The sequence below is a fragment of the Harpia harpyja genome, chromosome 15 (genome assembly GCF_026419915.1).
Source record: "Harpia harpyja isolate bHarHar1 chromosome 15, bHarHar1 primary haplotype, whole genome shotgun sequence".
NCBI lineage: Eukaryota > Metazoa > Chordata > Aves > Accipitriformes > Accipitridae > Harpia > Harpia harpyja.
This window is the reverse complement of record NC_068954.1, coordinates 2,425,769-2,439,274: the sequence shown is the minus strand read 5'-3', so window position 1 is coordinate 2,439,274 and position 13,506 is coordinate 2,425,769. Positions and strand designations below refer to the sequence as shown.

Sequence of the window (13,506 nt, the reverse complement as noted above, 5' to 3'; positions counted from 1 at the left end):
ATCTCATGCTGATAACCCCAATTTTGGGTTTGGTGGGGTTTTATTTTGGAATGAAATTGGCAACATCCAAAGGTGTGATGTTCTGACAGGTGAATGAATCGGTGGTTCTTTATTGATGCTTTTTCAAGCTGCAGCTAGAAAAATACTGCAAACCTGCTTTCAACCTGGCAAATCCTGTCTTAGTATTCAAGGCCTGAAAATTCAGATGAAATTTATGCTGCCCAGCCTAGAAGCGGTCCCAGCGCTCAGAGCTGAAACATGCTGGGGAGACAACGGATTGCAGAAGAGTCTGTCGCAAGAGCACACACGGATTCAATGCAAGCCGGGGCTTACGTACACAACTATTTGACTTCTGTAAGACAAAGTAACGCAAATAAACTAGAAACATCCTGTCTGCAGGGTTTCTGCTGCAATTTAAAAGTGGTGGTGTTGAACTGGCCTGCAGTCTGGCCCTTACCAGATGCTGATTCTGCTGCAAGGTTTTGCTCTTGTCCTGCTGTCCACGGCTCCTCCAGAGACCCTTTGCAAGAGGCCACGTGGGATGTCACATCCAGCTTTCTGCAAGAAGGGTAATGATCCTGCCACCGAGACTTCTCTAGTGACAGCACGGAAACACTCATCCTAACAACAAAATACATTCTCAGAAAAACCCTCTGTTTTCTCAGCCTTCATTTTACCCTTTCCATCTTCAAGCTCTTGCTTCTAACAGTCTCTCAACTCTGACTTCATCCTCGGTGCCTCTTCTTCCTCTCTAAATACCCCTTGGCTGCTATAGTGGTAATTTTAATAGCAAAAAGGTTGTTGGATAAAACAGCCTGCTCTTCTAAAGCTCGGGGTAATGATATAATGCACTGATGAAACTACCAGCATGCTCCAAGCCGATGCAGCTGCATTTTAACTGGTGCCATCTATCCTTTCCTAATCTCACAGGGCAGCTGTTCGTTTGACAAATGTTTGCTAATAACTCAAAGATCTTTGGATGGAAATAAACTGTTAGAGGATTTTCAAAGGTCAGTCCTATACAATAGGAATATTGCCCTTTCAGGTTCTAAGTCACAAAACCCGGCAAATGTTACCCAAGGCCTGATAGTGCAGCATCAACAGTGCTGGATGCATAAGGCTGAGACCCAGGAGCTTGGGGCTGGAGAAGCACAGCTCTATATCACTTAATACAGGAAAAAAAATAGCAGCCCTATGTCAGCCTCCCCATGTCCATCCCTGATAAAATTTGTTTGCACTATAAAATTCAATCCCAGGGGAAGCTTTTTCCCACTATGACCTCCCCGTCTCTACAGCATCCCTTCTTTGGCTCCATGTCTCCATCAAGCCCGGGCGCCTGAGCTCTCCCCGTACAAGATCCAGCAGTGTGCTCGGGGAGAGCCGAGAGCTGATGAAATGGGGACACCTGCCTTGCATTTTCTGCACTAAAGTAATTTTGCTAATATTAGGTAAAACACAGAGATGCCATTTCTAACCAGCCCTCACTGTTGAAAAAGAGAACACGCAAAGAGACAGAAAGAGGGCAGGCAGCATCTATTAACTCTTTTCACAAGGTGGAGTATTAGTGCCTGGAGCTCAGGGATGGGGGATTCAAACTGCTTATGGGTAGCAAAAACTTTCCAAAGCTAGACTGGTAAATACCAACAGCTCAGGAATAGATGTGCTTACTGCCAGTAAGCCTACAAACAGATGCCACCTTTCTGCTCCAGATTTAAGGCAACTTTGACTCCTGAAATTCAGCAGGAGTTTGGTTCTGCCAGCAGATCCTTGCAGCATCCTGGCCCATCCCTGGAGGCAGGCAGAGCCTGAGGAGCACATCAGGCTAGAGTGATCACTGCTCTGAACTAGCTTTCATCTCCTGGATCTGTTTTGGGTATCATAAGGAACCTGGCACTGCACCACGCAGGGCAGAGCTGCAGAAGGTTGGAGTGATACCCGCAGCCAGGACTGCTGCACGCTGCTTGGGCTAATTTGTTTTCGGAGCAGCTTGTGAAATTCAGAGCAGCAGAGTGAAAACAGGCCAGGAAAGAGCCCACGGCCAGGACTATCCTGTTCCTGTACTTGAACTAACCACAGAAATGCTGTGTAATACAGCCTGTACAGATGAAGATCAAAAACCCAACCAGCTCACACAGGAACCGACTGGGAAAGCCTGACCTTATTTTGGCAAAAATATTCATTGTCCCTGCCTCACTTTCCCAGCTGTGCCATGTAGGTGGAGTGCTCATCACAGATGTGTCAGGAGACGTGTCAGGCCAGATAAAATCTCAGTACATTGTCCTCCTCGGAAGAGCCATACGAGAGCCTAAGACGCACAAACTGCAACTCCCTGACCTTATTTAAAAAACCAAGCAAAACCCATAAACTTCTGAAGTATTGAAGCCCTGATCTCTCTCAGCCCTTCACTCTTAAGACTCCACTAGCAAAGTCATGCACTTCTAATTTCATTGGAAAAGACACGTTGCTAGTCCCCTGGTCCATGCTGAGAAGTCTGGCAGCAAATGGACTGAGAGCTCAGGGATGGATCTGAGAAGGGCTGTCACATCTCATCTGCAAGATAGAGAGCATGCAAAAGTCAGCAAGGCGGTTTAGGAGCACCCTTGAGGCATCCTCTTCTTGCCAAGCCATCAGCTGCCATGCAATACCAGGTCATCAGCATCAATGGGAAGGAAACACAGCAACATCCATCTTAGAGATACAGAAATGCACAACAGAGAGTCAGAGCATCTCCAGTGGAAGAAGAAAGTGCTGGAAACCCAAGGGATGCAGTCCCAGGGGATTACTGGAAATATCTTTCTGTTCACCAAGTGAGGCAGAGCTTATCCTTCCACACTTTGCTCTTTGGCTGATAGCCCGGCTGCTTTAATTAACAGAGACTTTCGTCAGTGCAAATCCTCAGTATTGTTGTACAATTACTTCTTCAGCAGGTTCCTTCTCTTTCTACTCGGTATCTGTCAAACAGGATTTCCACTACCGCAGAAAAAGAAAACGCCTGGCAGAGCAGGTGTGATTATTTTTAAATTTGTTAAAATTGGTACATCTCACTGTTTGGAATACATTATATCTAACGATGCTGAGTGATGTTGTTCAGCATTTAAAAGCTGCTGTGTCCTATCCTATAAGAGCTTTAGCACTGGCATTCATATCTGGGGGCTGAAGGCATCCAAATGAACTTTACATCTCAACTAACAGAGGAAGGAATTGGGGTCAGACTATTAATTTACTGAGCAGCTACTAAAAAAGCTGGTATATAAACTTGGTATATAAGCAGAGCCAAGACGGCATCAAGTTTGCAGGTAGGTTATTTTTTGATGGGAAGAGGACAGAGGATTTATTAATGCTTACATGGCTGGGAGCAGCAACCATAAAGAGCACTCGGGCATTCAAACCCACTTTTGACTTCCAGGTTTATTCCAGACTGGAAGTCTTCCAGGGACCTCTCAGCCAGATGAGAAGGCTGAGATCTCACTGGGAAAGTTCTGATGGGTCTGGATGAAATGAAGACAGCTTTCTGCCAGCACATCTGTCCTCAAATCCATTATCTAGAGATGAGAGCTCTTTTATGTAACATTAGAAGAAAAGAACTAGCAAACCCATACCACGATTCCCTGATCAGCATTTTATCTCTCGTTGTTCTGCTTGTTCCATGAGTACAGCTCATCAAGAAAAGCAATTTCCAACAGCTCAAATATCAGAGAATAGGGTCAGGATATTAGCCTGAATGTGGTCAAATAAAGAGGAAAGGCATTTTCACCGAACATGCAATCTCACCTCAGCAAGCAATAAATACTTTCTCACTCGACATGACAGAGCCAGTTGATGAGAAACCAGCATACAAGCCCCAGGTGGGTTTCTGAGGATCTTCCCTTTGCTCATAGGCTTCAATTGCTGGATCCTACTTCACCTGGTCCATGTCTCACACCAGCCCCCTGTCTTCCATCCAGAGAAGCAGAAGGCAGCAGCAAGAGGAAGACCATCCCCACACTCTCCAAGCCACGGGCTTTGTGTTGGGCAATGTCATGGTCTTCAAATCTTGGCCTCCCCCAAGACTTTTACTACTTAGTGATCTATTTAAACTTCTCCTGCTAATAAATTAAAAAGTTAAACAAAGTCAAGGGGGAATAAATGTTTCCCTTAAGAGGTAGTTAATACATTACTGCCAAACACATGGTTGGGATGAATACAGACTACCGTAACCACCTCCCACAACCCACAGTATGGATTGGGAATTAAGGACCAGCATGTGTTAGGAATCACAGAGTTCACATAAATGAGGCATAATTAAAAACAATTCCCTTTATAAATTTCTGATAAAATCAACCTAATTACCACCAGTGTTTTGAAACCAATTTGCTGTCACTTGCATTCAGAGGAAGAGGAAAATGAGCCTTACTACAAAGAATTATATTCCTCAGAAAAGTGCTTTTCTTGTTCCCTCTTAGCTCTCTTCTTTCACAGTAAAAGATGGGGCTGTCCCTTACTATAGAGATAAGGCAGGCTTCCACCAGCCGGGGCTCTGGACAGCTCAGGAGATCAAAGCGACGATTAGCCCTTCCACATTGAAGTTGGAAACTGAACCTCCCTGCCCAAAATGCTTTAAATGTTCAATGTCAAGAACAAAACCCATTTCCCTTCCCTACACAAACCTCAAAAAATCTCAGAGTTCAATTCAGATAAGCATTCAGAAACCTGTAGACTTTGCTTAACTATTTTGATCTGAAAATGTTATCTGGGAAGCCTAAGAACAGCTTCACCAGACTTCCCATCTTTCTGCTGCTAGTAAATCTGGAAATAGGTGAAAACAGCATTTCTATCACCTTATAAGGAGATGTACAAGTACATGCTTTAGTGACCACGCATGGCTTTCTATTCTCTGTGCCTCAGTCTCCCTCTAGCTTATTAGCAAGATGTCCTCAGCTCCTTGCTTATGGTCTTTTTGCCAGTTTCGGGAGAAGGGAAATATTCCTCACCTTTCCTCGCAGGGCTAACATAGATTTTCATTAATTAACTGAAGACTTTAAACAAATGGAAGTGACTTAAAACTACTACTTTTTCCCTTGGTTTTCTTATGCTCTCTAAAATGGCATCCCCTCACTGTCATCAGGAAAAAAAAAAGCTCCATCCTTTCTGGGTACTTGTAGTTAAACAGTATCGACTCCACGGATCCAGCAGTCAGGACAATGGGAAAAAAACCTGCAGCCCTTGGTTCTGAATCCAGCTACTCCACCACCCTTCTGCTTATCGATCGCCTTTCCACGAGATGAACTTCCTCCTCCAGAAGCACAGGAAAGAGCCAGGCTCTGCTTTTTGGACAGGGGAGTGCTCCATATGCACGGCACGGCAGGGAGATCCGTCATGCTTTATCGCTAACCGCAAAGTTTGATTTCAAGAAAACTGAAGAAAAAGCATCCATCAGTTAGATAAGGGAGAGCAGCATCTGCTTCCTCATCAGATACAGGCAGGTACCGTGGGGAAAAGGGGTAAGAGACTGTCCAGGAGGTGAGTAATACTGTGGCTGCTGTGCTACACCATCACCAGCCCACCAGTAAACTTGGGAATAAGTCACCATCTTCTATTTGAGAGCTGCAGTATCTTTGCTGATTGATCCCACAGAGCTTGGGGAGGCACCTGCGAGCTACACCAGACACGTAAGAACAAGCAATGATTAAAACCTCTCTCTTGCTCCTCATCTCTTTCTCTAACCTTGTATGCAAGAGCTACCTTCCTCTTTATAACCTTCTCATGTCCCTCAGTTGCCTCCTTGATGTCCCAATGCCCTGCGAGGTCCCTCCTGTTCCAGCAAACTTTAACAACACAGATTTTGTTTTGTCCCATCTATTTAATACCGACAAACCAAAGCCAAATTCATGACCTTGGTCACTACAGCTCACTCCTCCTCTCCTGTGCCTGGGGACCCATCCATTTCTTGTGGTACAGCATCAAGTTATAGCTGCTCTGGGAAACAAGGCTGTCTTCACTTCACAAATAAGGCAGTCTGTACAGAATGCACAATCAAATGATTCTGCACAGCAAACCCGCTCCACCAAGACAGTTAAAAGCATGGGAAAAGAAACACAGACACCCAGGGTCTGGGACTTTACTAGAAGAAGGGTGTAGCTTGCAGTGAGTGGATGTCAACACATGGTGCCATATGAACTAAGAGCGAGCTGCAATAGCAAAGCCACAGAGAATGAAAAGAAGGTGAAAACAGAAGGAAAAAAATAAACAAAGTGCATCCAAATGCTCAGTGACCCCCCCCATGCCTGTTCCACTGTATGGAATAAATTTGGGGACATTAAATATTCTGTTGTTATTTAAACAGGCATATGCAGGCCACCATGCAAACCCTAAAAGTAGCAGGAATCCAGCCCTGGAAAAACAATGTGGTATTTTGCTGCTGCACTGACTCCAGTGCCAAGTCCTGTCATGCCACTTTTGTCCCCTAGCTGTTGTGACAGACTCTGTTCCAGAGTGGGGAGCGTTTTAAAGATGCACAGACAGCTTTTGTGTTGATGGTTAAAGGCTTCAACACGGGGGGATTGGCCCCCGTGACATCTTCCAGCTTTCAAGTGCAAGAAAAACCATCCGATTATGTACACAGTAGTGTGCAAGGATGCTCCCCTCCCTTGTGTTTCCTTTCCAGTGCCCCGAAGTATGCCTTCCTTCTGGTCACCGACCCCATTAGCTGCATCCTAAGCCAAGGGAATTCAGAGAGCTGAGGCTATGGTAACATTTTGTCTATGGAAAAGCTATTACAAGCCAGCATATGGCATGCAAGAGAATTAAGCGCTGGTTTTAGGCAATAGCAGTGGAGTACTGCAAGGGTGTTTGAGTTAATATTCAGACTGCAAATCCCTAAGAAGTCGGCACCGCTTGTTACATTATCAGCATACATTCACGCATCACTGCATCTTTGCTTAGGCCCTGCAGTGACAAGCATCTGGATTTTAGCATCACAGGTAAACTAAGCAGCAAATTTGCTTCTTCCTCTTCTGCTATACAACGGTAAAAATACATATTAAGACAGCAAAACTCGCAGGGATTTGAGAACTAATCTGCCTCTCCAGCAGCACCGTGCTCTGCAGGCAGCAGGTGGTGCTACGTACCCGACAGCAGCACACAGACATTTTCGTGCAACATCGCCCTGCCTTATAATGTTCTCATGGAGAAATTTAACTCGTGATAGATACACTGCTGGTAAAGCTGGTGCACTGGATAGGGCCCATTTAACCCATGGATGGTGCAATCTCTTGTGTAAAGTGACTTAGTGCTAAGAAACAAGGTGATTTTCTCAGCTGATTTCCTTTGTCACAGAAAGCATAGCCTAAATTGTTCCTTCTGAAAGCATACCTGTAGCTCCCCACTCCCATATGCAAACCAGGACCCGAAAGTTAAGTTGGGTTCCTCCTGATCTTGTACGCAAGAGTTGTGAGCTAGTGTAAGGTAGGGAAAACCTGTCAGGGCCCAGTGTAAAGCTCTGACTCACCGAGGAGCTTCAGCAGATAAGTTGGTCCAGAAAAGCAGAAGTCACGTCACCAAGGAAGGGTTAGGTACGTGCTTAAGTACCTGGTTGAGTTAGGACCTGAGCTGGTATTTATACAGAGCTCCCAGGAAGGAAAAGGATCTATTGAAATGGTGGTATGATCAGCACAGAGACTTTTAATTCTCATTTAACTCATGGTCCCCGTGAGGACCTCAGCCTGGATCACGCACACCACTCCAGTTTAGCTTGAGTTACTGGTGACTGTGCGAGCTGTTAGTTTGCAAGGTTGGCTCTGCTCTTATCAGAAAACCAAACATGATGTTGAAGGACAAGCAGAGAAGTTCATGCTGCCGCCATGGCACGCTACACACTGATGTTAGTCTGACCAGGTTCTGTTCCTCCTCTTCCTAGCCAGAAGAATCACCAAGGGACCCCATTGTGCTCCTTGAAATAAGAGATACCAAAGCACCTTCAAGTATTTCTGCTAGAAAGGACATGCAAACCTAAGGCATCCGTCCTTCAGCAGCGAGCTCAGCACAGTACAGTTACACAGACGCTGCCCAAACAGAAGGGAAAGTCATGACGGCATTTCCACCCAGTCTGCTCCTGATTAACAGGTGGCATTTCAAGGGACACCACGGCCAGCCAAACAGGTCTGCAGATGCGGCAATGCTTCCGGATTAGACATTCTCCAAAGATTATTCCTTTTTAAACAAGCAGCTAAATTGAATGAGCCTTCTCAGCCGGCCACCAAGCCAGCAGAAAAGGACGTTACGCCACTGGAACTGGCTGCAGAGATCAAAGCCAGCTACTTATTCTGTAACAAAGCTGAAGGAAAGGATTAGTCACTGCCGAACGCCACAGGAGCTGGCATTGGCAGTGAACCCAGCTAAATTGCTCAGAAATGCCTACAAGCACACACCACCTAACCCGGAGGAAAAGGAGAAAGCAAACTGCTGGAGGGCTTTTCCAGCCATGGCTCTGTCACCAAAGGACACGCACGCATGCAGAAAAGAAAGATGAGTTGGAAGTTCAGGCTGTAATTTCTTAGAACATGAGCGCAGGTTGTGAAAATATTGTTTGGGGCTGAAGAAGATTTAACCCCAAATGTGGGAAGCCCTTTTGCAGCGCAGCTGGGTTCACAGGCAACGCTCCACGCATGACACCGGCAGCCCATGCAAAGCCCTTGGGCTTCCAAAATAACCCAACCAAAATCCAGTAATTACTTGGAAAGTGGGAGACATGTTACACTGGCTCAAAACAAAGTGAAGCCACGACACAACTAGATAGTCCTGATCCAACCCACCCACCCCAGCAATAAACCCTGACCTCTGGTCAGTACAAAATCTCCATTATCAACTAACAAGGATAAATCTCACTCTTCCTTTGCCTCCAATGTACCCAGCCTGGCAGGCTCAGATGGTGCACCATCATTCAGTTGGTGCCATCCCTCAGCCCACGCATCCGAAGCGATGGATTTGAGATCAGTAATGTCAGCAGCCACCCTGAGCTGCGTGCGAAGGGCTCAGGACAGGAAAAAATAAAAAGAAATAAAGGCCATGTTGCTTGGAAATCACTGTTCAAGGTTCAAATGCCCCTGTAAACAGATGAACCATTTGTCCCTGCTAAGCTGTCTGTCTTCCACAAACCTTTTTTTCATGTCGCTTGGACCTCTGCAGCCTTTGGCAAGCAGACACCGCTGTGCTGGCAACACAGATTCAAAGCAGTGGCTCCTCTCCGGCTGGCAAAACATTTACTTAAAATTAGATGCTCTCTCCTTACTCTACTAAGGATGGGGAAAAAAAAATACAAACCACAAACCCTGTTAAAAATGCGTCTTTATCCAGTTTAAGAGAAAGACCAACCTGAAGATGCTGGAGTTGGATGACAGAGGGTGCCTACAAAGGGCTGAGAATTATTTTTGCTCAAGATTATAACCAAATTCAGGGTTGTCCTGAGCTCAGTCCTCCCTCTCCCAGTCTCGTCCCATCTCCAGGGCATGACCCACAGGCTGAGAAACATGGGTAGTAGAGGAGGTAAGAGGAGGCTGGTGAGTGCACCGTTTGCTTTCCTGGCTTGGACTGCAACTCCTGGGAGGCTTTAAGGAAGTTTCTGAAAGGAAAATGGATAATTTAATTGCTGCATTAGAGGATCTGCGGCTGTTTTGAGTGCAAGTTGCTCCAGAGCTTAATCACCTTGCTGCTCAGGGCTTTGTGCTTTCCCCACTGAATCAAGGGCATACACAGCCCTGCCAACCTTCTGAAATACATATTAAATATATTAAAACAAACTCTCTTCAGGTAACTCTGGCTGTTCAAGCTCAACTCATTCTTTTAGGTTTGTAGGATTAAAACCAGAGCAGAAACAGGGAAAATGAATCCTGTCCCCCTGCCCCAATCCACATCCTGCTCAGAGCTGCATGGAAGATGGACAGTGAATCAGCTCCGGAGGATTTGAAGAGCTGCGAAAATCACGTATTGTGTTTATTAAGCATCTGGACTTGCATCTATGCTGCAAGTTTGCCAAGGAATTGCAAGCAAGTGCCCTATAGCAACCAGAAAGCAGCAGCGCATCGGTGCCGAGCACACCGCAAAGCGCAGCAGGATCTGAATCTTCTTGGGTACATCTTATTACCATTTGCGTGGGCTGGATGTGTAGTTGCCTGAGTGTTTTGTTTCATTTGTTTCCCTTCACTTTTATTCATGTGGATGAAAATGCTGTCAAGGAATTGCAAAGCAAAGAGTGAGGTTTCTCCTGTCATCGCCTGTATGCAATTTAGAAATCCTAAGTGCAGAGATACTGAAAGGGGAAGCTGGAAGTCTCTATCCCAAGACTGAGCCAGATCTTCTCCTTAATGACTCCTCCTTTATTCCACCGGTGGAAATCTTTCCAAGATTAATGTGCGTGCAGGGCCAGTGCAGGAGCAACAGCCAAGTATCGCCACCTCACTCAAACCCTAGTGCAGTCCTTCTACCTGTTCAGAGCAGGATTTAATCCAAATTCCTTTCCCCTTTTCTTCCCCGTAAGCATGAAAATAGCAGCAGCACTCACTGGTGAGCTGCGAGCAGCACCATGCTGGGGACTTCAGCAACTGCAGCAATGCCATGTACAGGAGGGCTCTCACCTTCGCTGCAACGGAGCGGAGCAAAACTGCCTGCAGGGATCAGTAGTCTGGGCAGCTTTTAATTCCTTGAGTATATTGCGACTTTGGCAGATGCTGCAGACATCTTGAAGTACGTATCCTGAATGATGCATCAATGCTGGGTAAATCCTGCAGGGAGGTGCTCAGAAGTTAAGCAGTAGTTGCAATGTCACTGTTGGTGCTGGTAGAGTCATGCTCTCCAGGTTCTTCTGTCTGAGGAAGTTCTCCTAATGCAGTGCTAGAGATACAAACACTTGCAGAAAGCAAGTGTTTGTAAGCTTGCACAAACAAGACTTCTCACAACCTTTGTTTTTTGCTGCGATTCTATTTAACGTGAGATGGGAACAATTTTTACAGCTCAACTCCAGCACAAAGGCACTTTAAATTAAAGGGTAATCTACCTACATCTGTTGCAGGGGCAGCCTTGAATGACTACACACACAACTTTACGTTAAATTATATTTGCACCTAGTCACTTCAAGCTCAGTACAGGGCCAGAATATTTTATCAGAGACTCCTGTGCAGCTAAGGAATCTTACTGATTTTTTTTAGTAAATTATGCCATCACAAGAAATCTATATCTAAGTAAAAGTTTCTAAAAAATCAAACATATTCTATAGCCCTGTTTATCTCATGATCCATGAAAGATTCAAAGATCTAACGCGGCTTTAAGCTTTGGTCTTGATTAACTCCCAGCCCACCAGGGAAAAGAAACCACATAACCTGCTTTAGAAGACCAAATCACAACCAAGCAGCACAGTTTGCAAACGAAGTTTCAAGGAACTTATTAATGAACTAAGGTCAGCCCATGCAGTAAGGCTAAAGGAGGAATCCCAATTCTCCTTTGGGTATTCGGCTAGCATAAAGCCGCACAGCTGAAGTGTAGCCTGAAGTCCCACCAAGGTGCTGCTGGTGGGACTTGGGACTACATTACGCTTCCAAGGGTTCTTTCAGCCCAGGACATGCTATACACGTTGCTTTGCCTCATGAGGCTGCGATTTACCTCGATAACCTTCTGGCTTCGGGTGCTTTGATCATGGATCACGCTGACGCACATGTGCTGCTATTGCACTACTCCTCACAGTATGATGGTGCCTGGACCCACTTCAATTGCAAGGAGGGGCACCCAAATCTGTGCCCGTCCACTTCTCTTTCCCTCGACTTACCTCTGCATAGCTCTGTGCTTTGGGACTTGAACACAGGGCAATTCCTTGCACCCTAAAGTTACTGGAACATATTTATTACATAGAGATACAGCACTGCTTCGAGATCTGAGAGAATTGGATATTCCCCATCAAAAGACACTTTTTTCCCCATAAAGAAATAAAATTCACAGCTCTGCAGTTTCTTTTGACATCAGCAGTCATAAGGGCTTGTGTTTCTTACCAACCCCACGTACCCACCTGCTTGCACATCTGGCTACCCTGGCTAGCACATCCCACGTCTCAGCCACCGAGGCTCAAACGGAGCCTCACCTCTACTCCCCAAGTTCTTGTAGCCCCTCTCCACAGCAGATCTTAGGATCTGTCACTGTTTGATGAAGCCCAGGTAAATTTTTGTATCATTACCATATTAAACCATTCATATAGACGAATACTACAGACTCCCAACGTGATTTAAAGACCCAGTCTGGATGTGGACTTACCAACAAGCACTTCAGTGGGATAGTGCAGGGAAGCTGCAATGGGTTAAGCCTCCTATGATTGATCCCAAGAGACTTGGGCTCTTTTAAAAAAATGGGATTTAGAAAAACAGCAAGAAAGCATACCTGTTATCAGACCAACATGCTCCTTCAGAAAGGATGCCAGCAGAAGCTCATGGTGCTCCAGCCATTCCCTGGCACTTGGCCATGAACACAGTGTTACCACCCAACATCCCAAAGCAGACACAAGACAATTTCCTCCTCTTGAACCAAGCGGTACCAAACATCCCCCACAGCACACAAACCCCAGCGCATGGCTCAAAGGCGACACACAGCAACTCACGTGTGTCAAAGTCCCCCAAAAAAGCCAGTGGGCCTCCAACACAATAGATGTGCAGATGAGAGCAGAGTAAAAAAAGCCATTAACTTCCACCAACAGAAACCTATTTTTCTTTCACAAATAACACCCATTAGCAACTCCAAGGAGAACAATCCCCACTCTTCAGTTCTGAAGGAGTACACAGTTTTTCAGCGGACACAATGCGAAGATTTTGCAGAATTCAGGCATTCAACAGGACTAATGTGAAAGATTATTTTGCAATTATCCAAGCAATTTTCTCTCCTCATTGTCCCTGGACCATAAGGGTTTTTAAATGTGAGCAGAAGGATTTATTCATCACAATAATAATAAAACGAAATATTAAATCAATGAATCTCTTTGCATGAAGCATAAAGCTCACATTGCTATTAAGCTTAGTAGCGTCCTGTCACATAAACCACACGCAGTTTGCGTACTTAAGTACCATCACCCTCTTTTATTTTTCCCTTCCCTAATTTGTAAGGCATTATCCTTCCATTTGTCCTCTAAACACAACCGGATTCAGACAACACAGTGTTGCTTCTTGTTAGTGTCTCTATGCCCATGCTTTCTTTATGAGAGCACATAGAGATTTATATTTAATATCAATTGTTAACAATGGCTGGTGCAGAAAGTTATACCAGGACGACAGAGAAGTCCTAAAATAAATACATACATACCTAAGTAATAATATAGGGAGAATTAACTCCTCACAAGCAACACTGCCAATATGCAAGTGAGTAGCTGGGCATGAAAATGAATGTTGGTCTTTGAAGGTGTCGCTTCTTCAGTTTGGCTGGGAAAAAAAAAAATAATCAACCTAAACCTAAGTAAAACTCAGTTACAACCTTTGGAGCATGGAAGCTCCTATGGTCATGTTG

General features: G+C 45.2%; 1 protein-coding gene across 17 annotated transcripts in view; it reads right to left on the bottom strand.

Moving 5' to 3' along the window:
- Positions 1-13,506, bottom strand: part of EXTL3 (exostosin like glycosyltransferase 3) — a 160,074-nt gene that overhangs the window by 21,333 nt on the left and 125,235 nt on the right. The window contains exons 4-5 of one of the 17 annotated variants that reach the window (XR_008238514.1): positions 10,608-12,350; positions 10,150-10,200 (exon numbers count right to left, since the gene is read on the bottom strand). The exons of 15 other annotated variants lie outside the window; for them this stretch is intronic. The gene's annotated coding sequence lies outside the window, so the exon portion shown is untranslated. Of the gene's footprint in view, positions 1-10,149; positions 10,201-10,607; positions 12,351-13,506 lie in introns of those variants that run through there. One more of the 17 variants, XR_008238513.1, reaches the window with a different exon arrangement.